Here is a 27785-nt window from a genome sequence, read left to right on the forward strand (position 1 = left end):
TGTTTCTATTTTATCTAACACTCATTAAGTGTCACCCACGTGCTCATTTGCACACGAAGGATTGAGAATCTAGAATGCTTGCGGGTTTAATTTCAATGCTGGTGACTAAAAAAATATGTCTAATGGACAGTGTATGTCATCCTAGGGTATGTTTTCCAAATATTTTCTATAAAATTAATACATATTAGACCCTGCCCCTGGGAAAGATATCTATAAAACAAGGCACACTGGAACATACTTTAAAAGTCAGATTGATCTAAAAATGAGATTTAATTTTTGCTCTTGTTTTGAGTGATTGGTTGAATTTTCTAGCTATTTTGGGTTTGGGTCTTACCAGTGTTTTCCATTCTATAAAGAACGTTTTGGTCTTTGCATTTGGCCCAAGGCAAAATGGGTGGCTTGGCTCAGTTACAAAGAGCAGAAGTGTGGACTACAGATCACTTAATCAAGAGGTGACATAGCTTTGTTCCATTAAACATTTTGTTCCTCAGGTTCTATATGTATTACATTGTTGTGGGGGGAAGGCACCGGGCTGGCTCAATCTGTAGAGCGAGCAACTCTTGATCACAGTGTCGTGAGTTCAAGCCCCACATTGGGCATGGACCATACGTAACATAAAAATGAATGTGTAAAGGAAGAAAGGAAGGAAGGAATGTATAAAAATAGATAGGTATTACATCAGGATGGCAGAGTAGTTATTAAGATAGAACTGTAGTGGAAGGGGAGTTTTCTGGCTTAAAAATCAGAAGATACACAGGTTCTCTGCTCATCGGGGAGCCTGCTTCCTCCTCTCTCTCTGCCTGCCTCTCTGCCTACTTGTGATATCTGTCTGCCAAATAAATAAATAAAACCTTTAAAAAAATCAGAAGATACAACTTGAAGGCTCATTGTTGACTATGACTTGGGTGATGTTCCCATCTTTGAAAGGGGGCTAACACCACAATTCACATGGCTATGATGAGAAACACGCATCTCTGATGGCAGCAGCAGCGAGAGCACATTCTAAACTGTGAACTGGGGTGCAAATGTCACTTGTCAGAGTGACAGGGAGATGGCCCAGGGACCTACATCATAACAGAATTGAAAGGTACGTATCGGAGCGCCTGGGCAGCTCAGTGGGTTAAGCCTCTCCCTTTGGCTCACATCATGATCCCAGGGTCCTAGGATCGAGCCCCACATTGGGCTCTCTGCTCTGCAGGGAGCCTGCTTCCTCCTCTCTCTCTCTCTGCCTGCCTCTCTGCCTACTTGTGATCTCTGTCTGTCAAATAAATAAATAAAAATCTTAAAAAAAAAAAAAGGTATGTATCTTGAGAAGTCTTTCTATGTGAAACCTCTATGTTTGGTTTTTCATGAGTGGGGTGCAGGGGCAGCGATGGGAGCTGGGGACTGGAGTTATGGGGGTGGACTCCCACAGAAGGGCCTCCCCCTGCCTCACCAGAAGGAGAGAGGGGTCTTCCGGAGGGCCCGGACCACATCTCCTCACACCTGCCTCCCCAGCACCTAGGACAGCGCCTGGCATCAAGCAGGCAGTGAGCAGAACGTTCAGGAAAGCCCGCTGAGGACTGGAAACACCCCAGCAGTAACCCTGTTATGAGACAACCTTTCTCTCCTCTGCCCCCATCCACTTTTTCATCCAGCTAGACCGTAAAGCAGGTCCTGTAAGAGCATGAGAAGACACAAACCTTGTCTCTGGGGGTTAGGAGAGAGAAGACCTACATTCTACTCTGGTTAGTAAATGTCTAAATATTTTTGTATAGGTATTTTTGCCTGGGTCTGCTTTTGCCTTTTTTTTTTTTTTTTCAGTTTAGCTTCTCTATTTCTCTTTCCCCGCCAAATTTTGAAGTCAACCTTATCACCTCCACAGGCTCCCTAATTAGCATTTGAAAAGCAGCGCACTGCATCAGACTGTGGTCGGGGGCAGGGCAGGATAACTTGGAGTCGATTTGTATTCCAAAGAACAGGGTATTACTGTGCAGGGCTGAGCTTTGCCCAAGTGCTTAATGCTTGAAAATGCATGAAGAAAACCATCCTTCCTCTAGCAGGTGGTACAGTCTGATTCCAAGGCATAAAATCTGTAGATATATTGAGATACATCTTCATTTTTCTCCACTCACTGTTTTCCTTCCTGAACGTGTATGCATGTGTGCACATTATAAGTCATTTAAAAAACAAGCACGATGTTCATCTATTCAAACTGGTCTTATTTGGGAACTCTCGTCCTGTCTTGTAAATAGATTTCCTTCTTTAACAAGGCCATTAATGCTATTTACCTAGTAACACTTGAGTGTATCAATCATATTAATTTCGTCAATAGAGCATTTAAGTGATTATCACATTTTCTAATATTAAGTATCTTCACTGCATTTAAGAAAAAGTGCCCATGCATCTAAAGAGAAAAGCCCAAACACATAAGGCATGTGTTTACTTTCAACAATAGGAGTTACATTTCTCCAAAGATTGACTTTTTTTTTTTTTTTTTTTTGCCTCGGGCCAAAGAGACAGACTGAGAACCCAAGAATTTAGCGATGGAAGGTACCTCATTCAACCTCCTAATCCAATGCTGGAATCCCTTTTCTGGCAGTCCTGGCAGATGGCCATCCATCTGCTTGTATACTTCCAGTGTCGGGGAGCTCATTATCTCCTGAGGCAACTCATAAATTCTTTCTTATTTGAGCTAAAATCGGCCTGTAACTTCTACCCACCGGTCTTGGTTGTGAAGCAAATAGGAAAGATCCTCAGTGTTTGAAAACAGCTACCACATCTTCCTTTAGTCTTTTTAAAATGAAGAAAACTGGATGCTTCTAAATTAAGACTCTCACCTGGAATCTGGAAGAGTCGGGACGTAAACAACCGAGTGTTAAACCATGCAGTACCCGGTACAAAACTTGGGCTGCAAAGCCGCTAGCGGGTAAACATCTCTTCTATCTTCAAGCCTGGCCATAGCCCACTGCGCAGTAGAGTTCTGGAACATAACTCATCCCTCATTGAGCTAGGAGTAGTAAGAAATCTGTCCTGGGCGAATAGCAATCCTACTATCTTATTCTTTTTACTATTCTGAATTCCTTCAGAGGGCACAGGCTCCTAAAAATTGCTGTGAGATAAAACGTAAAGGTTTTCCTTTAGAAGGGAAAATTAAATGCACCAGAACATAAATTTTTGAAAGTAGGAACTATGTCCAGTTTTTCTTTCTTTCCCCCTTAGTGCCTAATATCATTCCTGGCAGATGGAAGCTGCCTGCTGATTTATGGTTTTATTGAGCTGAAAAAGCGAAGCAGCCAACATTATGTTGAAATATACATGTATTTGGGAATGCACACTAACATCCATCTATCTATCTACCTATCTATCTGTAGAGAGACATATATATACAAGCATATGCACACACATCTTTTTTTTTTTTTTTTTTTTTTTTACCTTTACACTATCCTGAGGTCGTTTCATAGTAATTCATGGTAAGACTTAAAGCCACAATGCAGGCAAAGCTGTTCTCTGGATAAGCTGAAAACCCCAGCCACCTGGGATGATGTGAAAAGTGGCATCTTATTTACTTATTTTGGCATCTTATATATTTCTTAAAGATTTTTTTTTTTTTTTAGATTTTACTTATTTATTTGACAGATAGAGATCACAAGTAGGCAGAGAAGCAGGCGGGAAGTGGGGGAAGCAAGCTCCCTGCTGAGCAGGGAGCCCGACATGTGGGGCTCGATCCTAGGACCCTGAGATCATGACCTGAGCTGAAGGCAGATGCTTTAACCCACTAAGCCACCCAGGCGCCCTTTTTAAAAAGATTTTATTTCTTTATTTGAGAGAGAAAGAGAGAGAGGCAGGGGGCAGAGGAAGAGGGAGAGAGAGAGAATCCCAAGTAGATTACCCATTGAGCACAGAGCGTGATGCAGGGCTTGATCCCTGGACTCTGAGGTCAAGCCCCAGACTGTCACCAAGAGTCAGACACCCAAACGACAAGACCACCCTGGGCCCCCCTTGGCATCTTATTCTTGCATCCCGAGGTGGTTGCACTGTGAACGCAGACCCTCTCCTGTGTCCTCTCACTGCTAAAGCGATCAGGCTTTGCTCCCAGATACAACAGGCATCCCCCCAACCCCCACTTTCCTTGTCTTCCCTCCCTCTTCCTCCCTCTCCACTGTAGAGCTTCTCCAGTCACTCTTGTTCTTGGAGCTCGAGAAGGACAACAGTGAAAGGGTGAGAAAACGTACAACTTCTTTCATCGTTTGCTTTTAGCCCTTCATCCAGTTTGACTTAAGTGGGCTTATCCCCTTCTCGCAGAGGTCTGTGCCCAGTCGTCCTCCACGCAGGACTCGCCCTAAGCCACAGGTGCCTGCTGCTGGCCTCCACCCCACCCAGCCTGCCGCCGAGACCGTGAGCACGCGACGGAGTCCACTGTATGGGAAAGATGGCACAGAGAATACCTGATATCAGAGTGTGCCAGAACTGTGACAAGAGATGACATTTTTTTATGTGACTGAACCCCAAGAGGCCAAGCCCTGGATTTGTCTTATTTCCTATTTCGTCTCCAGGGCCTGACACATAATAGGCACCAAAGATTTCTAGAAGAACAAATTGCCATGATGGCTTATCTCCTCTGCGCAGAAGTAAATGGAAACTGAGACACGGGGTGGAGACGACTTAGGTTCTCAGGTTGGGAGCAGAGCAGGCCTACAGGAGGAGAGGCCAGGGTATTCCGATCAAGGAGGATCCCCGTTTTCACTGTAATTTCCGTGTGAGCAGAATCCTGTATGCCTAGACTAATGAAATGGAGAGAAGAGAGGTTGGAGGAAGGAGCTGCATCAGAGCACAATTGTCAGGCTACGGCCATACCACCCTGAACGCGCCCCATCTCGTCTGATCTCGGAAGCTAAGCAGGGTCGGGCCTGGTTAGTACTGGGATGGCAGAACACAGTTGTCAAGGGGAGATGGGGCTTTTTCACCATAGACATAGTCTTTACAGTCAGCGAGGCTGAGTGACGTGCCGCCGTGGGGCCTGGGGACTGTGTACATCGACACCCACAGGCGCACATATCTGCTCTGGGCCGACACTCAGCCACAATGTCATTAAGCAAAACCATGGCTTAGCATCTCTTCTAAGGCAAGAGAAGAAAGAAAAAAAATCAAAGTAAAATCAAAGAACGATTCTCTTTCTCATTTCAGTTCTGCTTCTCAGCTGGTCCTGTTAGACATTCTCCTTTAGGAGGGAACCGTGTATCCCCCAGACAGGCGGCAAGAAGGACAGAGAATTATGTCGTTTAATCTGGAGTAGAGTGCGGTCCTCCAGCGGGGCTGCTGCGTTTGACCCCGTGGGGCGGTGAGGATGCTCGGCCAGCCCTGAAGTTGAACCCTACGTTCAGCTTAGGTCTGTAAAGGCTGCAAGCTTAGCGGGGACCAGTGGTTTACACTGCCCATCAGGAAGTCTCATCTGGCTCACGGAGACCAGCGACAGAAGCAAATTCGATTTGCCAGAACAGCAGACCTCACTAACCCCTACTTCATGCTGGTTCATTCATTCAGCACATTTACTGGGCACCTACAATCCCAGGCATTCTGTTGTTAATATAGATTTTTTTTTCAAGTCTGTATTCTCATTACGAGCTTGGGATTAACCTTCAAAAGGATCTTTAGAAAAGAGGTGGTAGGTAAATTTAAGAACAACTGTTCTGCTCTGTGGGTATACCTGAGGAAAATACAAAGAAGGAAGAAGCTAAAAATAAATCCAGGGGAACAAGTCCGTAGTCTTTAAGCGCACGCAGACACGAATTGAGTAAGTAACGATTAGCTCTAATAAGTGCAAGAGAATTCTAGAGAGGGGAGCAGCTTCTTGTAGGAGGAGATTCCTAAACTGAGTTTTGGGTGCATGTGTGTGTGCGCGCTCGTGCACATCTGTGTGTGTGTGTGTGTGTGTGTGTGTGCACAGAGGGGTGTGGTTTAGGGACCTTCCGGGCCGAAATCAATGTTAACGTTCACAGAATGCTCACAGAAGCATAAAACAGGAGGACCAGGGAACTGTGGGCAGCTTGGCACTGATGGAGCAGGAGGCGGGCAGTGGTGCGCGATCCGTGGGCTGACACGCTGTGCTGAGGTGTGTTGGACTCAGTTTTACTTTATAGGTCACATGGGGTCATGAAACGGTTTCAAGTGGAGGTGCTAAGCAGTCATGTTCGTTTTAGATCCCTCACTTGGGCAGCCATTTGTGGGGTGCTAGGGGGCCGATCTGAAGGCAGGGACATCTGTTAGAGGCTGCTGCTAAGAAGTGGTGACAGGGCGATGGCATGACCCCCGAGGTCAAGCATGCAAAAGTCACCTGGTCACTGGAGGCCTCAGTTGGCCCTACCGATGCAGTGGGCTCACTAGGCACTTGTGATGAGCCTTCACAGGGACCTTTGGAAAAGACGGTCAGTAAAGTTAAGATCACGTGTTCTTTGCTGACAAAGGAGGAAGAAGCTATCAATAAACATGGGAAAACAGACTCCTTCCTGTGCACTCCAGCCCCCAAAGAACTCAGATCCACCTGACTCCCTCATGGTGCGCAGGCACTGCTGAACCCTGGCTGGGACAGATGCTTCAGTTGAGGAGTTCGGGGGGGGGGATCCCCATTTCCCAGCTCCTCGGGAATCCCCCAAATGGTCTGGACTGACCTCCGCAGCCCATCCCCAACCCCAGCTGAGCTGGGGAACTTAGCCTGTCTGGAATCAAGTTCTGAGGGACAAGTGGCACTGACATTCAGGAAAAAAGAATGCAGAGAGCAGTGAGTACTCCAGACTGCTCATCAACTGAGAGCAGAAGAAAGGAGGTTGTTGTCCCTTCACAAACCCCAGCATGGAGCTGCCGGTGGGCTTTTCTGGCCCTGCCACCCACCCCCCGACTTGTAGAGGGACCCTTGCTTCTAGGGTTAGAGCCCTGAGGGGCAAGACAGACTCATCCTTGCAGGAAAGGGAGAAACGGGGGCTACCTCAGACCCATCAGCAATGTGTCTGACCTTGTCCAAAGCTCCTTCCCGCCTCCTTGGTTAATAGGATGAGCTCACCAGGCAAAAGAATAAGATGAAGAGTTTCACTCAGTATTTTTTCTCCCAAACCCTTAAGCTTCTATGGTCTTACTGATCTTGCATTGTTCCTGGAAAAGGGGCCCCGGGAACCATGCTTGGAATTTCACAGTTGGAGGTCCTTCTAGAGATTATTTAGTTTGCTTTTCTTGTGTTTAGAGATGTGGAAACGGAAGCAGAGGGTCTTGAAGTCTCTTGCATCAGATCCCAGGGATCCCTCCAGTGTACTTTCTGCTGGGCTCAGGGCAGTCCTTCTGCCCATTTGGCAAATGACACCCAGACTGAGGGACTAGAGCTGGAATTAGAACTTCCTTCTGTGTAGCCTGTTCACCCCTGTGGCCTGCTTTGCCGGCTTCCTCCTCTGCGGAAGGGGCCCAGTTTCACTTTGCCAATTGATGTGAAGGTGATTGGAAAGACAGTGTGTACCTGCTGTTGTCGTGGTACACAGTTGGTGCTAAATAATGTCCTCCCTAGGGAGCATGATCCCAGCCAGCGTGGGGAGGTGGGGGATGGGAAGTTGTGAGCCACACTGCTGCCTGCAGTCTGGGTGGCAGGGAGGTGGCAAGGGCCGGCGGCCAACCCTCCGTGGGGAGTGCCATGCCAACCAGTGTTCTGTCCCTTCAAGCCTGAGACCCAACCGCCAAGGCTGAGAACAAACTGTTCACCGAGGGTCCCATCAGGCTGTGGATGTGGGGGCTGCAGCCCCGCGGGCAGGAGGGCTCTGTGATCGGTTCGGTTGTCAGCCAAGACCAACGTGTGTGGTAGAAAAGAGGGACCGATGTTTGCGGACCTCACAGGGCCTTGGACCTCCGTCCCCAGCCTCCTCCTGGGCGCAGCTGCGCTGTAGCAAACAGAGCACCCACTGCGTGTCAGACGGCTTGGTTGCCCTCCCGGTCCTGCCTCTCGCTACCTCGCTCACTTGGGGCCCTGGGCTCTGGGCTGGACTGTGCTCCTCTCTTAGCCTTGGGGTCCTCATCCGTTATACGAGGAGATAGTTCCTCCCAAGATGTTTGTACTCGTCAAACAGCGCCCTGGAACCCAGGCGCGGGGTCTCTCTGGCTTTCTGGACAATTCGCTTTCCGGTCCCCGCACGGAGTCTCCAGCTCCCGGTCTTCGCCCGGCCGCAGTCTCTGGCAACCCCGCACGCTCGTCCCCCGCGCGGTTCCCCCAAGCCCCACAAGGGGGCGCCCTTTGCCCGCCGAAGCTGGCCGGGCTGTAACTCCGGGGGCCGGGACCGAATGCCCCCTCGCGCCGGGCGGTGCGGGCCGTGCCCGGGCGCCTCCCCCCCACCCGCCTCCAGGGCACTACACCGCAGCGCCCGCCTCTCGTCCCGCGGCCGTCCAGCTCCGCGCGCCCCTCGCGCCCCGGCCCCGGCCTCCCGCTCGGCCTCGGCCCCGGCCCCCCCGGGCGGCGTCAAGTTTGCCTCCGGCCGCCCGGCCCCGCTGCCGGCCCGCTCCTCCTGCGCCTCGGCTCTGGGGCGCGCCGGACGAGGCCCCCCAGCCGGCGCCCGGGGTGTGCGGACTGCCCGCCACCCGGCCCCGAAGGGGCGCCCCCCCGGCCGGCGTGCGCGGGCCGCCGCAGTTCCAGCGCTGGCCGCCGGGCGGCGCCCCGTGCCTCGGCCGCGCTCCTCCCGCGCTGCCCGCTCCCCGCTCGCTCGCAGCCGGACACAGACTGCCTTCAGCTGCCGGCGGATCGCGCTGGGGCCGCCGCGGCTGCTGCGGAAGCAGGGAGAACCGGAAAACAACAGCCCGGCGGCCCGGCCCCAGCTCAGCCCCCGGCGTGCGGAGCCGCCCAGGTAAGGGCAGGGCCCGCCGCGGCGCCCCCCAGCCCGCCTCTTGGGCTGCCCCCGGCGCCCCTCGCGTCCCGGCCGCGCGGGCCCCGCGCGCACCCCCTCCCGCGCCCGTCCCCCCGACTTCTGACGTCTCTGCCTCTCCGCTCCCCCGGGGCCGCTGCCCCGCACCCTTCCCTGCCCCCCGCCCCCACCGCCTCCCCGGCGCCCTGCCTCCCTTCTCCCGCCTTCAGCCCGCCGGTCCCCTGCCCTCGGATCCCTGCGTCTCCCGGGCTCTGGACCCCATCGCTCCGCTCCCGTAGTTCCTCCAGTCTCCATCCCCGTCTCTCTCCCTCCGCAGCCCTTCCCCGGGCTCGCGATCCTCCCGCGCTGGTCCTCCCCTTCCCCTGTGCAACTCCCCGCCCTGCCTCTGCCCCCTGCAGGGATGCCGGCCCCTGCCCGCCGCCGGTGCGCTCCCCCAGCCGCCGTCACCCCTGCTTCCCGCCCGGCCCCGGCTGCTCTGCCCCATCCCGGCGCAGCCCCGGAGCCCACGAGGCCCCCCTCCCTCTTTGCTCGCTGCCATCTGCCTCCGCTGCCCCCTGCCCCTGCGCTGGACTCCGGCCACCACCACACCCCCACCCTCCACGCCGGGCTCGCTTCGGGGGACCGGCGTCCTATCAGAAATGACCCTCTTTCCCTGGACTCATGAGGCTCCCACCCACCTCACCCTAGTTCACCCGAGTGGGAAGTGAGGGAGAAACTCTGGAGACCTGCATTTGGGCGTGTGATGGGGGAGGGGGCTGAGGAGGAGGGGGGGGGAGGGGAGCTGATTGAGATTCTCTCCGGTGAGGACTGGCAGAGCGGTGAGCTGCTCAGACCTGGCCTGGGTGGAGGGCCGGCTTGCGACAGCTGGGACAGGGGTTTCAAGGCACTGAGAGCACCTGTGTCTCTTTCCCTGGCTCCCTGGAGCTGAAGAAAGTGAGAGAGGAGGAGCCGGAGCCCGGGGAGAGTTGGCCAGTGGGCGGGGGCGGCGGCGGTGGGGGGCTGGGCCGGGGCCCTCTGGCCAGCCGGCCTGCCTGGCAGTGGTGGGGCGCTGCAGCCCGAGCTTCTCCCCCGCTGGACCTTTGGTTGCACAGCTTTTGGCATCTCTACTTTACGCTGCCATCTTCCTCCTGGTGCTGTTGTCTGGTGATGCCAGGAGGTGCCACCTCCCTGCCTCCCTCCAGTGGCTCTCCTGGGCATGTCTCCCAAGGGCCTGGGTTGTCTGGAAAGAAGAGGGGAGCTCTGGGCAAGGCCGGGGCCCCTCCAATACCAGACAAAATGGTCCTGGGGGCTGGCCCGGAGTGCGGAGCCCTGCTAGGAGCAGAGAGCTACCTTCACTTAAGCTCCCGGTGGGTCACCTGGGTGACAGTGACACTTCCAGGAGCACCTGCCAACGGCTGGCATCCCCTATGACAGAGGCTGTCTGGGTTGGCAGTGGACATCCGAGAGAGCTTTGTCCCCCGAGTGTCTGTGCTCCTGTGATCTGGCGCGAGGGGCCTGGGGCGGTCAGCTGGGTTCCGCGCCCCCCATCCACCCCCAGCCTGGGAAGGAAGCCCCAGGAACTCCACTGGGCATCGTCAGGCCGGTTGTATTTGCTGAAGCTGCAGCCCATGCCTCATCATTAATCAGGTTTATTATTTTCCTCACTGGCTGGATGTGTTCCTCAAGGTCGCGACCCTTTGGAGAGTTAATCTAATATGCACACATTACAGTGTCTGGGTTTGTTTAATTTTCCGTATTTTGTTCATTTCTTGCGGAGCGAGACTTCCGTGGGGAGCTGTGGCCCGGGCTTGCCCACCAGCCTCCTGCCCGCCTGGCTGGCTCTATCCCCTAGCCCTCCTCTGGGCCTGCCACCTGAGACCAGAGGCAAGGCTGGTCCCTGGAGGTCTTGGCAGTGCCTGGTGGGGAAGGCGGGGTAGTGAGTGGAGGGGCGCCGGGGAGGACATTCTGGTTTTTCTTTGTTTATTTCCCTCTCCCCCCTCCCTCCCCCAGGCGTCTTGATCATTGGCTGACATTTTCATCAGCACCAAAAGTTCTTCCCAGAGCCTGGGTCTGTGTCCCGGTCTGGCTTTCCAGTTTGGTTTTCCCCGAGGATGGAGAGGAACTTTGGAGGAGTGGGAGAGAAGTGGGGGCCGTCATGAGGGGATGCGGGGGGGGGGGCTCCTGGAGAGTGGGTCTGAGCCAGACCTGATGGGAAGAAGGAGGACCTGTCCTGGGCGAGGGGAGACACTGCTGGAAAAGCAGAGGAGTGGGGTGGCAGGGGCGGGTGCTGTGCGGCGGGTGGGGGGTGGGCCGTGGCAGGGAGTGTGTGGGAAGAAAGCCTCTGCCGCTACTTCTGCAGAGTACGAATCCCTTATGTGTGTGATGAGCGCCGCAGTTTTCCAAATGCTTTTTAGGAGAATTACTTCATCTGATCTCTACGAGGGCCCTACAAGCATCTCATCTGCACTGTCGCCCTCTAAGGAGGGATCACTGGTTCCCCCAGGTTCTGAGATCCAGAGAGCTTAGGTGACCTGCCCAAGGCTCTGCGGCCACACAGGAGGCCTCCGGACTCCCAGCCCAGTGCTCGGGTCTTGCTACTTGTTGCTGGAGAAGGTCTCTGCTGCTCGGCCCTCCCTCTCCCTGTCCCGAGCTTCATTTCACCTTCACCTTCTCTAGGGTCAGCGCCACACTTTCCCCTCCCCGCGGGGGCTGGCTGGTGGTCCCCACTGCCTTCCCCACCAAGGTCTTGAATCTGGCTAATTCTTGGCTCTGCATTCTCAGCCCTAGACTGGGGGCTTCTGCACATGGCGGGGGTGTGGGGGGGGGCATGAGGGAGGAGGATGTCCCGCCAGCCCCATGCTTCCTCTTAACTGCCTCCCACAGAGAGTTCCAGGTTATTCCAGACACTGGTCTGGAAACCGCAGACCCCTAGGCTCTGTCTTCCTCCTCTGTCTCCCCCACCCCACTCCTTATCCCTTTGGTGTTCAGTTCTTTCCAGCGCTTTTGCTACCTGGCCTGACCTTTCCTTTAGTACTGCTACTGCCCCATGCTGGACTCAGCCCCTGGGTGATGGGGACACAGGCTCCAACGTGGGTGGCCTGCGGGCTCTATGTCCAGGCACCCTGCTGCCACACCTGCTTTCCCAGAAAGATGGCATTTGTAATGCGTCGTGACCAGGTCTCAGGAGCCTCAGGGCTGTCTCCCCCCCACACCCGCAGCTCCTGGACTCTGTTCGTGGGGGTAGCTGGAGTTTACGGGCCTCCTCCTGTGGCCATGCTTTAGGCCTCTGGACCTGATCCCCTCTCTGCCCCACCTGCCCTCGCCCCAGACTAAGGGACGGGCAGATCTGGCTTCCTGTCTTCTTGTCACTCTCTGGGTGACTTTGAACAAACTGCTTAACCTCTCTCAGCCTCATTTGTCTCACCTGTAAAATGGGAACCATCTCCCCTGCCCGAGAGGCTAGTTGTCAGCATGGCTCTGTTTGTGTGGGCACGTGATCTGTCAATGGGAAGGCCACATGGAGGGCTCCTGTCACCCTGCCTCCTTGGGGTGATCTGTTGGTCTCCCTGCCCAGAAGGCAGGTCCCTTAAGGCCTTTGCCTGGTGCCTGAAGTTTGTCCTTCCGTGCCCCGGTTTTCCGCACCCGTGCTTATAGAGGGAGTGGAAGAAATAGTTGTTGCTTGATGATAACATTTGGTTACATAAAATAGGGTATGCCTTACACTGAACAAACCCAACACAAAAAAGCAATTTATGCCACGGTAGCAGGCCAAGGTAAATCGTGGGAAGGAAGGAGGGAATCGGTTTAGCACCGCACACGCCGCTCATTGCACAGTCACCCCAGCTCCATGTTTACGGATGAGGAAAGGGGGCCTACGGGGAGCCCTTCTGAGCCCCGCCATGGTCCGGGGAGCACTCCAGAACCCCCCCTTCCTTCCCTCATACGTGGGCTTAAAAATGGGAGGGAGAAGCCTCCTTATGGAAAGATCTGATACAGGTTTTCTTGGAACAACTCAACACCTCAGTCATTTACATAAGCAGCGTTTGGGTCTTTGGGGGGTCCTCAGTGAGGCAGGGCTTAGCGAAGCAGGTTAAGGATTTGGGGGGCAGCACAGGAGGATGCCCCCTGGATGGGACTAGGAGGGGTGCGTGGATGTGCTCAGGCTGCCGTGGACGCTGGCGGTCTGATGGGGCTGGAGGTCAGTGAGGACGGGGAAGGACTTAGCCCGTGAGGAGGGCTGCCCAGGCGGAGTGGGGGGGGGACAGGGGTGGCCTGAGGGGTGGGTGATGGGTGGGGACGGACTGAGGGGTCCTGTCTTCGGGAAATCAGGGTGGCAGGCATAGGGTAGAGCTAACAATTCAAGAGGACCTTGAAAGCCAAAGAGAAGAGGTTCACTGGCTGCCTGGGGCTTGGGGGGTGTGGAGACTCCTGGGCAGGCCGATAAGTGAGGGCCCAGAGAGGGCTTGAGGGCTGGGGGCACTGGCAGCAGGGGAGGGGTGCATTTGAGTGGCATTTCCAAGGAACAGCAGAACGTGAGGACAGATTGGAAATAGCAGACGAGGCAGCAGAAAGTGTCGCCGAGAACTTAGAGATTTGGAGCCCTGGAGGCTCCCCAGGATGGTAATGCCACTTCAGAAACGGGGAAGCCAGAAGGGGAAGCAGGCCTGAGGGAAAGCCGAGGAGTGTGTTCCCAGAAGTGCTGGGAGGCAGGTGTGGGCCCGGGAGCATTTGGGGAGGGAGCCTGGGTGGCCCGTGGACTCCTGCTAGAAGTTGCTCCCTGTCTGTTGCCTCCAGGGGCCCCCTGGGCTGAGCTTCCCTCCAGACACGTTCACAGGGGTGTCCCCAGTGCCATGCCCTGGGCAGGTGCTAAATAAATATTTGTCTTATTAAAGTGGCCCCAAATGTTTGTTACTGACATTCCTGGTGGAACATGGTGGGTGAGGAGGGGACTGGAAGACTGCGGGGGACCTCCGGCGTCCGGGAATGGGGTGTCTTGGGGCTCCCCCCGCCGTCAGAATCCAGGCTACTTCTTGCTGCCTCAGTTTATTCTTTGTGACCTCTGTCATCTCAGACATATGACACACTCCATCTCAGGGACAGAGTCTCGGGCAGGCTCCCTGGCAAAGGGAGGGGGTGCGGGGGGCGGGCACGACCCCCACGACAGGGCACCACAGCGGCGGCCTGGGAGAGGGACTGTGGAGTAAACATATGTTTAGAATTAGAGTTTAAGGGCCGGAGTTAAAGAAGAGGATTTAATAGAATGAGAAATCAATAGCCCAGAGGAGGTTAAGATGTGTAAGTGAGAGCCTGGCTACAAGGTGCACTTAATAAAAAAGAAAATTTTAAGAAGAGCGGAGGACGGCTCCACGCTGCGGGGCGGCTAGGGCAGTTGCTTCCATCCAGCCCGGAGGCTCCTGGGTAGGGAGACTGGGTTTCAGGAGTGTAGTTCGGCTGTCCCCTTTTGGGGGCTGCTGTCTGTCTTTCTGGGTGGCCGGGGTGCGACACCCCTGTCCCTCCCCCAGAGGCTGTGTGGGGTCGTGGTCGGCCACAGCTGGCTCAGATTGTGCAGGATTCAAGTCCCGGCTCCTGCAGCTGTCCGGCTGTGAGCTAAGGACCATAATAGTGGCCAAAGGAACCCTCAGCAGGTGACTGAGCACCCACGAATGGTCACAGTTGTCGCTGTTACAAGTACGATTACGTTTTCATCTTCACAGAGTCTCTCCTAGCCCCGTTCGGCTCATCCGCAGCTGCGGAATGCTGTCCCTGGCGAGGCTGGTGAGACCGTGGGAACTGGGTGCGGCCCTGTGGGCCTCGGTGTGGTTAAGTCACTTGGTCCAAGTTGCAAGGTGGGCAGTGGCAGAGCTGGGGTGTCAGCCCGGGGCTCCAGGCTCCCTGGCCTGTATCCCTCCTGGGGGGCTTTGTGGCCCTCCACGCAGGAGCGAGAGGACAGGCAAAGAGAGACGTCTGTAACCCACGTGGTCCTATCTTGGCATCCGAACAAATTCGGGTTGGTACTGACCGGGAACACCTTAGTTCTCTAAGGCGCTTAGACCAGGAGCCCCTCATGGTCAACGAAATGGCCTGTGTGTTTGTGTCTGGGGATAAGCTCACATTGTAGGTAAATACAGTAAATATTTGTTAAGTGGACAGATTAGTTGACAGCAACAATTCCTATGGTCATGATAATGGCGAGTATTTTTCAGATGCCTCTCCTATACCAAACACGACACAAAGTACTTTCTATATAGTAACTTCGCTTATCCCCTTACTAACTTTAAGCTTTGGGATACGGTTTATGGTACTATGATTAGTTTAGGTTCTACTTAGCCTTCTGTTATACCCATTTCACAGGCAGGGAGGCTGAGATTCGGGGAGATGATTCATTAGCCTAAAGTCCCATAGCTGGTAAGAAGCAGAGTTGGAATTTGTACCCAGGCGGTCCAATTTAAAAAATATATATATTTTCTTGTTATTAAGTAAACTCTCTCCCCAGCACAGGGCTCAAACTCACGACCCTGAGATCAAGAGTTGGGTGTTCTACCAGCTGAGCCAGCTGGCGCCCTCACTGTCCTGTTCCTCATCTCATAGGCAGGGAGGCCAGGCATGGGGGATGCACAGACCTTCCACACACTCTCTGGCTTGTCTTTCCTTGACCTGATTTCTTTGACCTCCCGAGAGAGCGGTCACTGGTACTACTGGGGAATCAGGGAAAGGCTTCCCTCCTCAGAGCTCCTGCGCGGGCCCTGAATCATGGGCCAGTCTCTTCCCCCACAGAGGCCATCCAGACGAGAGCCGGGGTGGAAGCTGGAATGAGGCAGACAGGAACCGCGGATGAGACTCTCTCATGACATGAAAAGTTTGAGGATTGGTGGCACTCGGGGGACACGTGGCTCCTTGAGGTTGCAGCAGTCCTGCCCTGCCTGGACCATTCCTTCCAGTGTACCGGGGTCCAGCCGGCTGGCGTGCGAGGCTGCCTGCATCATCAGTTGGGGGGTCTCGCTGGGGTCTTGGACTCTCAGAGGCATGACGGGGTAGCTCTGGAAGAAATCTGTTGGGACACTCCTGTCACAGTGGTGCTTTTTCATCTTTCCAGCATCTTCCTTGGCCTCGTTGTGTTCATACAATCACGACAGAATGTCCCCAGCAAGGTTGGTGATGGGATAGGAATTCGGGGATGTCTTTCTGGAGGCAGCAGAGACTTTTTCCGAGCTAGAGAAGACTGGAGTGGACGTAGGGAGGGCCAGAAGGGACCCCCTGGAGTCCTTTCCTGAGGGTGGCTCTGCAGTTTCTCACCAGCTGTTTGCTGCTCCCGAGTTTCCATCAGACGATCAGCCCTTATGCTGAAGCCGCTAATGCCACTTCCTGGTGGGTATCCCATATTCAGCGCTTACAATATTCTTGATGATTTCGCCCTTGCCCCAAGGATCGCTCTCAGAGGTGGACAGAGCTGCTAGGTATGATCACCTCAGACTCCCAGAATTTCCATAACTAGCTGAAAACCAGTGTTTCTCTATTGAAGGCTTAGATTGGGATCCAGGAACCCTGCCCCCTGCCAGGGGCTCTTCTGAAGGTGCCTTCTGAAGCTCACCCGTGGTTCTTGCAAATAGTGGAGGCAGTGGTCCCTGGGCGCTCCTGCTCTTCCCAAGGTGGAGAATATTCCACACAATAAAGCAACGTTTGTCCAGAAATGATGATGCCTATTTTATTGCTGGGAAAACTGAAATCCAGGGAGGGCATTAAAAACCAGTCTTATCCCTGGACCGAACTTGAACGCATTCATTCAGCGTCCTACCTGACACTCTCCTCTCGTCTACACACAGAATACCCACTGGCTAGTTATCCAGCCCCAGCTGTCACCTCTCCCCTTCCTCCTCTTCCTCCCCATCTTCTGAAAGCTGACTTTATTGAGCACCAATTACATTCTAGATGCTTTACATGTATTAAGTTGATCTACCGACAACCAACCCCAAGAGTGAACCGAGACCCAGAGAGGTTGTGTAGCTTTCTCAAGTTGACACACTAGAACATGGTAGAGCCAGGACGGAAATTTGGCTTCCCGGGCCATGTCCTTGACCACTCCCAAGGCAGCCGTGAATGAGGGGAGATGTGAGAACACCCAGCCCGCTGTCAGGCATACAGAAGGGGCTCAGGAAATGCTAGCGATTTTCTTCAAAAAATACCAGAAGATTTTTACCTTATTCCCAAGCCAAATCTCCTTCCCATGGGTCCTCATTCTGCACCTCTCCTGGGAACCCCATAAGGCACTCCTGCCCCCCTTCCTGTTCAGTCCTCGGGCTGTGAAGACACCTCATGAGCAGAAGCAAAGCCAGCATCCAGGCTCTTCCTCGCTGGGTTTCTGTCCAAGACTCCCTCCCCCACACCAAATCCCTGGCTGGGAAGATGATGGGGGGCGGAGCTCAGAGAGGTCTGAGGCTAGGACTCATGGACAGGTAGTTGCCTGATCCTTGGCCACAGGGCTGTGCGGGCAGCTGCCACACATCCATCATAGGACACGTTTCCGGAGCACCTCTGGGGTTCCAGGCGCAGCCACGGGCTGGCACTGGGTGGGCGCACCCCATGGCTGGGCCCTTACACTATGCCCGCACAGATCCGGAATCTGCCAGAGGCTACACTGGGTCTTGGGTCCTGGGGGTGGAGGGCTTAAGGCCTAAGGTGACTGCCTGCTCCTTTGGGCTCCTCTGAGGTCCTCTGAGGCTAGATGATGCTGCAGCTACCCCCCGCCCCCCGTGAGGGCCAGAAAGTTCAGGTGACCCAAATCTAGGAGTACAGAGTGGGCAACTAGATGGAGAAAGCTCCCCATTTATTTGAGCTAAAATAGCACCATCCCGTTCGCCTTTGAAAAGGGAGAGTCCTGCCAGAGTCCAAAGTAAATAGGCTGGAACATGTGGTCGGCAAGGTGGGGTGCGGATTGGAAGTAACAAGGCCATGGGCTCTGTAGGCAGCAGAGAGTCAGCTGAGAGAGCGCATGTCCCTCAGTACCGGCTGGCTGCTCTCTCTGCCCCTCTGCTCCTCTTTGGGGAGGGGGTTAGTCCTGGGGTGAGGGGGATGCTGGGGCCTGACATGCTGGGACAGAACCAACCTCTGTCGCATGTTCCCAGGCCAGGAAGGGCTGCTGCTCTGTGTCCGTTGTCTTGTGTCAGTAAGCCCTGCCCAGGGGTTATTTGTTCCCTCTGACCTAGTAGTAACTGCCCAAACCCTCTCTGTGTCTTCTCCTCCGTGGCCTGTGCTTCTCCGAGGAGCCAGTAGGTGTCTCTGTTCAGCCTCCAGCCCCGAGCAGGGGAGGCACTGGAGCTACTCACCTAGGGGAGGGTCAGGCCACACTGATGCTGCGGGGAGGTCAGCAGAGGTCATCACATCTGTCTCTGCTGCACTGGCTCAAGGGCTGTCCGCTTCTCAGCTTTGCATTCTCAATGACTAGGACAGCCCCAGTACATAGTAGCTGCTCAATAAACATTTTGCGGCGTGGATGGCTGCGTCTGTGAGCTCCTTGTTGGCCGAGGCTGTGGATGGGGGAGCCCTCCGCTGTGCTGAGCCCTAGCTCTGGAAAGCAGGGATGGGCTGCTTTAACTCACAGATGTGGGCGGCCGAAGAGTTGGTTAGTTGTGTGGATCTCAAAAGACATTTTCTCCTCAGACCGGGGGGTGGGGGGGCAGGCGGTTAGCGTGACCTGTCATGAGGCAGAACAAGTACGAAAAGCAGCCTGGGTTCTGCCTGGACCTTGACCCTAGGTACACACTTCACACTGTCCTCAAACCCAGCTGAGCCCTGCATGAAGGGCCGGGGGGTGGGGGGACTGGACGGGGCTGTCTTAGTGAGAGCAGGGGTGGTACCCACAGGTGAGGGGCCCTGGCATGAGATCAGAGTGGGGGTGCTGTGGCTCCTGTGAGTCGGGGGGAGGGGCCATGGGAGCAGGGACCTCCAGACACCCAGTGTGACCTGGGCCCCTGTGCACTCTGGAATTCAGGTACTTGCAAGTAGAGTCAGCGGGGCGGGAGGGCGGTGTGCAGGGAGGGGTGTGGGGAATGCAGGAAGAGGCTGCCTTTGTGTGGAGACCATGAAAAGGGGCCCAGGATCTAGGGGATGAGAGGAGGTCTTGTTTGATATTTCATGCCCTGGATCCCGGGCCCTGATCATGAGCCACGTGGAAGCACAGCCTCAGGGACTCTGGTCACCAGCTGCTGGCCATGGTCATCCGAGGCCACTGAGTCGTCCCCACACACACCCCCTCCTGTGCCCATTTCTGCTGATGGGCGGCGGTGCCACAGGACTGAGCTGAGAGGGGTCTGCGGCTGAGTGTGGGCTCCTGGGACGGGGCCCAGTTCGCTCTGTGTGTGCTGTGGGCACTGGGCAGGATGAATTTGCCAAGTGAGATTTTGGCCGACCATCTCATGTTACAGATGGGGAAATTACTCAGAGAGGGGAGGCAGCTCACCCAAAGTCACACAGCTTGCAGAGTCGGGATTTCCCTGACCCCTGGTTTGTTCGGTCTCGTGTCTCTCTGACTTGCAAGGGGCTTCTTATCAAGCCAGGGGGCCCAGTGCCCTGCTTCCCTGCTCGCCCCACCTTTGGCTGGGGCCCTCCCCAGCTTCTAGCCAGCCCCTTCCTGCCTGGGCAGGGTGTGGAATGATCCACAGAAGTAGGCCCTGCTCTCTGGGAGTCGTGACTCCAAACAGGGTATGGAGGAGGGCCGGGCAGAGGCACCGCCCCCCCCCCCCCCCGGCTGGGGGAGGAGCGAATCAGTCACATCTAATAGAAGCCCATCTTAAATCATAAGTTGCTTCCTTTTTTTTTTTTTTTTTTTAAGATCTTTTTTATTTATTTGAGATAGGGAGTGCAAGAGAGCTGAAGCCTGGGGGCAACGGCAGAGGGAGAAGCAGGAGAAGCAGACTCTCCCACTGAGCAGGGAGCCCAATGTAGGGCTCCATCCCAGGACCCCGGAATCATGACCTGAGCCAAAGGCAGACGCATAACCAGCAGAGCCACTCACGTGGCCCCAGAAAGTGCTTTCATTAGATCCTGTCTGACTTTATTTATATAAGATTCAGGAACAGGCAAGGTAATCTTTGGTGATGGAAATCAGGCTAGTAGCTTCCCTCGGAAGGGGGCGGCAGGGGGCCCTGGCCTGGGGACCACTGGGAACGCTTCATGTCTGGATCTGTGAACCCAGCGAATGGAAAGTTCCTTGGGCTCTTCGTGTGCGATGCATGTGCACTTTTCTTTTTTTTCTTTTTTTTTTTTCATTTTTCAGTTTGACTTTATTCATGTGTTTAAATATTTAAGATTAGTAAATATATCTATTTTATTTTTTATTAATTAATTTATTTTATTTTTTATTAATTTATTTATTAATGAATAACAGTATTCATTATTTTTTCACCACACCCAGTGCTCCGTGCAATCCGTGCCCTCTATAATACCCACCACCTGGTACCCCGACCTCCCAACCCCCTCATGTGCACTTTTCTATACACATATCATATGGTCAATTTTAAAAGTTTTTAAAGTGGTTCTCATGGCTAGAGTCTGGTCACTCGGCAGAATGTCCCGGAGGAGAGCTAGAGTGACATTAATGGAAATAGCAGGTGGTGTTTGCTGGACACATTTTAGGCAGTGTTGCTCGTCATTCATGTGTATTTTCTCATTTAATCCTGATAACCAGCCTCATTTGACAACACTCAGAGGAGGGACATAAATGGCCCAATGTCACACAGCCAGCCCCCAGCAGAGGCAGGCCCAGGCCAGGTCTGACTGCAGAGCCGGCCTTGTCGGCAGAGTACAGAGGCCTCCGGAGCTGCCCTGACCCCCTGGTCCATCTGCTTACGGTGGGGTGGGGGTGTGGAAAGCGGCGGGGAGCTTCCTGGATAGTGTTGTCTTGGCCACTCTGCTATGCCAGGTAGCTTGTGCCGGAATGTTGCAAAACAGCCACAGCTGCCCGGCTGGTCCCAGTCTGGAGATGCCTCTAGAATGGAAGTGGACGGGCAGCAGGAGCCGGAAGGGAGGCAGTGTCCAGAGAGTCGCAAGTGCTGCTGGTGCTGTAGGGGTCTCCGAGGGGCACTGCCGGCTGGTGGGGATGGGGCCCTGTGGAGGCTGGGGCGAGGGCAGATGATGAAAGCCTCCAGGGCAGATCCCTGCCAGGTAAAAGAGGGAAAACCAGTATTTCTCCCAGCATGGGGGGGGGCGGGGGGGGGGAGCTGATCTGCATAATGCAAATTCCCACACTGTCCCCGCCAGCTGGGGGGTTTGCATCTTCTCGGAGACCTCCCTGCTCCCTGGGAGAAGACAGGAGGAGCCAAGGCGCACGCTGGCATCTTCCCCTGGGCTGGGGGCTGAGAGGACACTGGGAAGTCAGGCGCTTTTGTTGCCTGTCTTACTTGGCGAAGCAAGTCAGCCTAACTCAGACTAAGCCACCCTGACGTGTGGCCTTGTCAAGGGGGAGAGAGGTGTCATTGTGTTCGTGTTTATATGCAACTGGCAAACCAGACAAAGCCTTATTGTTGTCCAAGGTTTCCAATCAGATGGGGAAAAAGAGGGCCCTGGCTTCATTCCTGGTGCTGGAGGGCTTCTTAGCCAAGGACCCTGCTCACCTCCTCTGGGAGGCCTGCCCTGATTAACCCCTTCAGTCCCTTCCTATTATATCCCAGTCCTCAGCAAGGATGTATATATGCTGGGAAGGGTGTAAGTACATTATCAAAGTTTGATTGTTTAGGGTTGATTTTGTCTTCAGTCTATTTCCAGTACCTTTTCCTATTACCCACTTTGACTGGAGGCTGGCTGAGGACAGAGAGTATGAGGACCTTTCCTTGGAGCCTCTCCTTGCGATTCCCTCTTTGAGCAGTTGCCCATTGAGCCCAGCTGGCTGACTCGAGCTCCCTAGTGCAGCTTTGGCTCTCTACCTCAGGATGTTTGCACATGCTGTTTGCCCTGCTTGGAACCCCTTCCTCTACCACCTCTCCTCCTCTTGCTTTGCTCCTGCACATGGACTCTTTTGGGCAGCCCTTCCTGCTGCCTCCTGCAGCCTGAATGAGGCCCGTTTGGGTGCTTTGAAGCCTCTAGCCCTCCTTCCCTTTGGAGTGCTCCCCACACCACGTTGTAACTGCCCATTTAAGGCTTGGACTCCCTGACTGGGGCCTGAGCTCTGGAGAGCCAGGGATTGGATTGGGCTGTTTGGGCCACTTCTGGGATCCAGGCCCTAACACAAAGCCCCGCACGCGGGAGGGTCTCACTGCATGTTTGTGGAAAGAGGTGAGGCACTGAGTGCCAAAGAGAGATGAGAGGTTCCGGAGCTGCTCTGTCGGGAGCCCACTTGCTGGGCCTGCCCACATCGGAAGGGTTGCCCTTGTCTGTGGACTCCTTCCAGCTGAGTCTGAGCCCCAGAGCAGCTGCTAGAGGCAGGCATCAAAAGCCCAGCCTGGGCACCAGGGATCACATGGTTTTTGCTCTGCACCGAGTTCCTGACAGCGGCGCACAGAGGTGCATGTATTCCACAAACATGCCTGGATGCTAAGCGTTTAAGACCCCTGTGGGGACTAGGGATCAGGAAAGGTGCTGGCCCTTATTTATTCATCCATGGAACCAGGTACGGGTAATTTCAGGTATCGTGCAGTTCTTGGTAAGGAGAACCCTTCCTCCCTCATACCCCTCACGGCCACCGCCCCCGCTGTGTGCATGTTTGCCAGCTTGCCGATGTAATAATACTCCCAGCAACTCTGGGAGGCGAGTGTTATTGACCCATTTTACAGACGAGGAAACAGAAGTTCAGAGTGATTACGCTGACATGTTTGCTTCATGGCGCTAGACTGGTAGGTCGTAGAGCTAGGATCCAGGTCTTCTAGCATGCCCTGCCACAGCTGCCCTTCCTTCCAGGCAGCTAAGTGCCCTGCTTAGGAATCAGGGAGCCCCAAGTGCAATTCCTCAGAGCACCCCCCCCCCCCCCGCTTTCACTTGGCGCCTGGGAGTCCATGACCTTGGAAGGGCCTGTGTCCGACCACAAAATGCAGGTGGGAGGGAGACGTCTGGCTTTGACAAATAGTCCTGTGGTCCCAGGACATGCAGGGCTAATTCAAGTGCAAACAGTGTATTAGTATTTATTACTCATGCTCCACTGCTAATAAAATTTGAGTTTTAAAAATAATGGTGAGCAAATGAATTGGTCGATGGTCTGTGGGAAGAGGAAGCAGGGAAGGATATTTCATGGAGAAGAGTGACGGGGGACTTAGCTCCAGCAAGTTCCTTGCGGGGAGGGGTGGGGGGGTGCATGGGAAGGACTATTGCTGGGGGCAGCTCTCCGCTCGCTGCCCTGTCCGGGACATTGTTCATCGGCATATTCACATCTGTCGGAGAGCCTTTGTCGAAGGTGGCGGCATCTCCAGGCTGGGTGCCTATCGCCCAAAGAGCCGTTTATATATATTAAACTCCGAAATTTGGAAAGGCACTTCCTGCAGGGTCCCGTGCCCGTGATCCAGGGGGTGCCCCCACCTCCAAAACCTGAGTTGGATGAGCAGGCTGAGCTCTGCCAAGCAGGGCAGAGACCTAAGGAGTTCCTCAGACAAACGAAGGGACATACCATAGGCTCTGTGGTGTTTGAGGATGTGGGAAAAGGGGCAGAGGACCCCAGGTGTTGAGGGGACTCAGAGCTGGGTAGCACTTTGGAGTGACGAGAAGTCTGATGGTCAGACCCCCTCCCCTCTGCGGGAGGCAGCACCCCTGTCCCTGTAATTCACTGGTCTTGCCTGTGTCTCAGGAGCATCATGGGCTGGAAAAAAGTATAATTTAAGAAAGAGAAGACTTGCTACTGTGTGACTTCAAGCAAATCATTTAACTTTTTGGGGACTTAGTTCGCTGGTCTATAAAATGGGAATGCCGAGGCCTGCCTGGCCCGTCATGGGATCAAGAGGGAAAACAAGGCTGTGCAAGCAGAAGGGATATGATGGGCCATCTGGTGTTTGGAGACAGTGCTCACACGCTCCTCAAGAAACTGCTTTGCAGTTTGGGCTTTTGGAAGGCTTAGAAGATATGAGGGGACCTGGGGTCTGTGTGTGTAGGTAGTACTTACAAGAGCTTTCGGTACCTATCTGTCAGGAGCAATAAAGGGGGCGTGGCATTTTCCTCCCCTCACCTTCTTGCCCCCCACATGGACCTGTTCCGTAGTGCTGTCCCAAGTAGGGCTTAGACACCCAACGTCACCGTGCGCTGGAGTGAGCGCTCTGCCCACATGCTGTCCAAGTCTCACCCAGCCTCGAGGTGGGCACCAGTGTGATCCCATTTTATTGGAGCGGGAAACTGAGGCCCGAAGCAGTGAGGGGCCTACCCAAGGTCACAGTTAGAATTGAGCTCTGCCCAGTTCCTTCAGCGCTCTGCGCCCTCAAGGTTCTGGCCCAAGGATGTCATGCCGAGGGTTGCATCAGTGACCTTGGGGTGACCCTGTGGAGTGGATGCTTTCTCTTTTTTCTCCTGTGTACCCCGAAAGGGAGATGTGCCCTGTCTTTGGATGCCCTGAGCATGAAGATGGACTTCATTGCACCTGGCAGGTGCTTTGCCTTCAAAGAGCCTTGGGCTGCAGTGAGCAGGACTTCTGAAGGCCGAGCCAGGGTCTGTGGCCGCTCAGATGCCTGCCTGATTCTGATTTTGCCCTCTTGGAATCTCTGGTGGTTCCTCTCCAGTTCTAGAAGTGACCCGGCCACGTGCTCTGAACATCCTTGCCCCAACCCCTGGTCCCAGCTCCGTGCACCTGCCCGGGCCCACCCTTCACCCCAGGATGAAGGTCTGGCTGTCCCAGTGGGGTCTGCCCCGGGCGCGGGCACAGTGGCCCTGCAGGGTTTGCAGGGAGCATCCCACCCCCTGGGAGGCATTGACTCAAGATCTCCCCGGAGGGGGAAAGGGTATTGTTTAGACATTTTGTGTAAATTAGTAATATTGTAACTGTTAATTGAATGTGCATCGATTGCCTGTCAGAGGTTTGATTTAATCTGTCCTTCCCTTCCCGGTCTCAGTCGACTGCTTCAGTGGTTTGCTTGGTCTCGTTTCTCTTTCTCTAATGTGGACGCCTCCCCGGCACCCCCAACCTTGGTCTCATTTCACTGGCTTCATAATGAGCATCTTCTGTTTTCTGGCACTGGCCTTGGCCTCCCTGCGGCCACCAGTCCCTCCCAAGTGGATCCACACGACTTGTCCCTCAACTAGGGTTTTCTCAAGTATCTGGAGACCCAGTGAAGACAGACTTGGCCTGGTGCCTTTCTTTCGGGATTCGAATGCTTTGAGATGTTCGGAGGTCTGGAGACTTATGGGATGAGTCCTGGTTTTGCTGATTCATTCGTTCATTCATTCATTCATTCATTCATTATTTGGGGAGGCATTCACTTTATGCCAGGCCTTATGTTCAGCTCTCAGGGAACACATTTCCGAGTTCAGCATTTTGTAGTGAAGCTGGGGCAGTGGACGGATAACACTGTGCAGCGTGATGGGCTGAGGTGGAGGCCAAGGCACCGAGCCGGGGGTGCACAGAGAGGACATGGAAATCAGACGTGGGCAGCAGAGGAGAAATAATACCTGTAGTACAGCTTGAGCTGATTTCAGAGAACAAGTATGTCTGGTAAAGAAAAGGTCAGAGGCATCTTAGGCAGAGGGAACAGTGTGTGATGGCTGGGCCAGGGCAGGAGCTGGGGGCAGAGGTGGCCAAGAATAAGGCAAGGGGCTAGGGACGCCTGGATGGCTTAGTCATTAAGCATCTGCCTTTCGCTCAGGTCATGATCTCAGGGTCCTGGGATCGAGTCCTGCATCAGGCTCCCTGCTTGGTGGGAAGCCTGCTTCTCCTTCTCCCGCTCCTGCTGCTTGTGTTCCCTCTCTTGCTGTCAAATAAATTAATAAAATCTTAAAACAAAAAAAAAGGCAAAGGGCTAATCACAGTTACAGTGGAGCAGTTCCTAAACATCGGGCCATGGCTAAGGGTTTTCCTCAGATTATCTAGTTTGTACCTATAGCAATCCTGCATGCAGGGGCCAATAGGGTCTTTCATCTCTGCAGTGGCAGAGCCTGGATCCCATGTGTCCTTGGTGGGAATTCAGGGATGCTGCTTCTCTCAGACCCTGCAGCTGCACGGCGGTTGTCTGGCCCCGGATTGGTGTGCCAAGGGTTGGGTCAGTGACCTTGGGGTATCCCCACAGTATAGCTTATGAAGGGTCTTATGTGTGTGCACTGGAATGTGTGAACTGTATCCCAAAAGCTGCAGAGAACCACTAAGAAATTTTAAACAGAATAATAGCTCGATCAGATTTGTTTTTAGAAATAATCACTCTTGCTGCAGGATGGAGGAAGAAGGGGATGTGACCCGGAGCGCAGGCACAGAGAGCAGTAACAGTGTGTCAGTGACCCTGTGCAAAAGCTGGTGCCGCCTAAGGCAGGCGGATGGGTGTTTGGGCGGTGTGGAGGACACAGGGCACCTAGGGGTCGATTGTATATGGGTGAGGGGTGCTGGGTGAAAGGCAGGTGTTCAGGTGATTCTCAGATTTTTTTTTTTAAACGAGAGTTTACAGAAATTTATTTTTCTAAAATACATGAATACATCTCATCCAAATAAAGTCCTGTCAAAAGCCAGATTATTACCTGTTCCAATTTCCAAATCAATGCAGTATATCTTTGTTGATCATGGAAAGGACTCATGCCCGTGTTCCTAACATGAGAAGACATGTGCATGGCACGACATGCTGGTTCTTTCTGCCCACTGACTGGGAGGCTCGTATAGGGCCTGGATTTCACACTGAGGACCATAAGCTGATACACCATCACTGACATTATTTAATAACACTGTTTCCCCCAACACAGAGAAGATGCATATGAAAACTACCCAGGGTGAAAAAGAAAGCCTTGTGGTACTTCATACCCTCTCAATGTAACTGCAAGGCTCATTAGCTACAGAAATTCCTCATTAACAGTTACCCCGGCCAGGATGGGTGGCTTCTTCTTCCCCGTGTTACTGAGACGTAATTGACAAACCTCACTGTAGAAGTTTAAGCCGTCCTGCTGTCCAGCATGGATATTGTGGAATGATTGATTAATGAATTTAGTTACCACCCATCAGCTCATAGATACAATAAAAAGAAAAGACAAAAAAAAAAAAAAAGCAAAAGAATTTGTTTCCTTGTGATGAGAACTGAGGACCAACATTCTCAGCAGCTTTCTGTGTCCTACAGCCGTGTTAACTGTGGTCATCGCCTCGTACATGGTCCCCCAAGGACCAAATTGTCCCATAACTAGAAGTTCGTATCTTTCGACTACCTTCCTCCAATCCTCCCTCCCCTCTGCTCCCCAGCTCTGAGAACCTCAAGCTGGTCTCTTGTTCTGTGAGTTTGGGTTTTTGGTTTGGGTTTTATTTTTATTTTTTTAGATCTCACCTAGAAGCGAGATCATACGGTATTTGTGTTCCTCTGTCTGACTTGTTTCACTTAGCGTAATGCCTTCAAGCTTTATCCATGTTTTTGCCAATGGCAGGATTTCCTTGTTTCTCGTAGCCGAATAATATTGTGTTGTATATATATAGCACATCTTCTGTATCCATTCACGTGTTGATGGACACTTGCACTGTTTCCATGTCTTGGCTGTTGTAAATAACGGGGCAGTGAACGTGGGGGCGCAGATAGGCCCTTGGCGTAGTGTTCTCATTTTCTTTGGATAAATTCCCAGAAGTGGGATTACTGCAATATACTAGTACTCTTTTTAAGGTTTTGAGGACCCTCCATAGTGCTTTCCACAGCGGCTGTACCAGCTTGCACACCCACCAGTAGTGCACGAGGGCTCCCTTTTCTCCACATCCGCACCAGCTCTGGTTGTCTCAGACTCTTCTTTTGGGGCAGCTGGGCGTCATTCACCAAGGCCTGGTGTACAGGGAAGGATTGGATTGCCGTAGAAGATGATGGACTCAGCCCT

The 27785-nt window shown here is 53.8% G+C and overlaps 1 protein-coding gene across 4 annotated transcripts in view; it reads left to right on the top strand.

The window, feature by feature from the left end:
* Positions 1-8652: 8652 nt before the first annotated feature.
* The window catches only part of GRIK4 (glutamate ionotropic receptor kainate type subunit 4), a 410487-nt gene continuing 391354 nt past the window's right edge, over positions 8653-27785 (top strand). For 2 of the 4 annotated variants that reach the window (XM_082683693.1, XM_082683692.1), the window contains exon 1: positions 8653-8849. The gene's annotated coding sequence lies outside the window, so the exon portion shown is untranslated. The remainder of the gene's footprint in view (positions 8850-27785) is intronic. The other 2 variants (XM_082683690.1, XM_082683689.1) reach the window with 1 other exon arrangement.

This window comes from Mustela nivalis (assembly GCF_964662115.1).
Source record: "Mustela nivalis genome assembly, chromosome: 9".
Lineage (NCBI taxonomy): Eukaryota > Metazoa > Chordata > Mammalia > Carnivora > Mustelidae > Mustela > Mustela nivalis.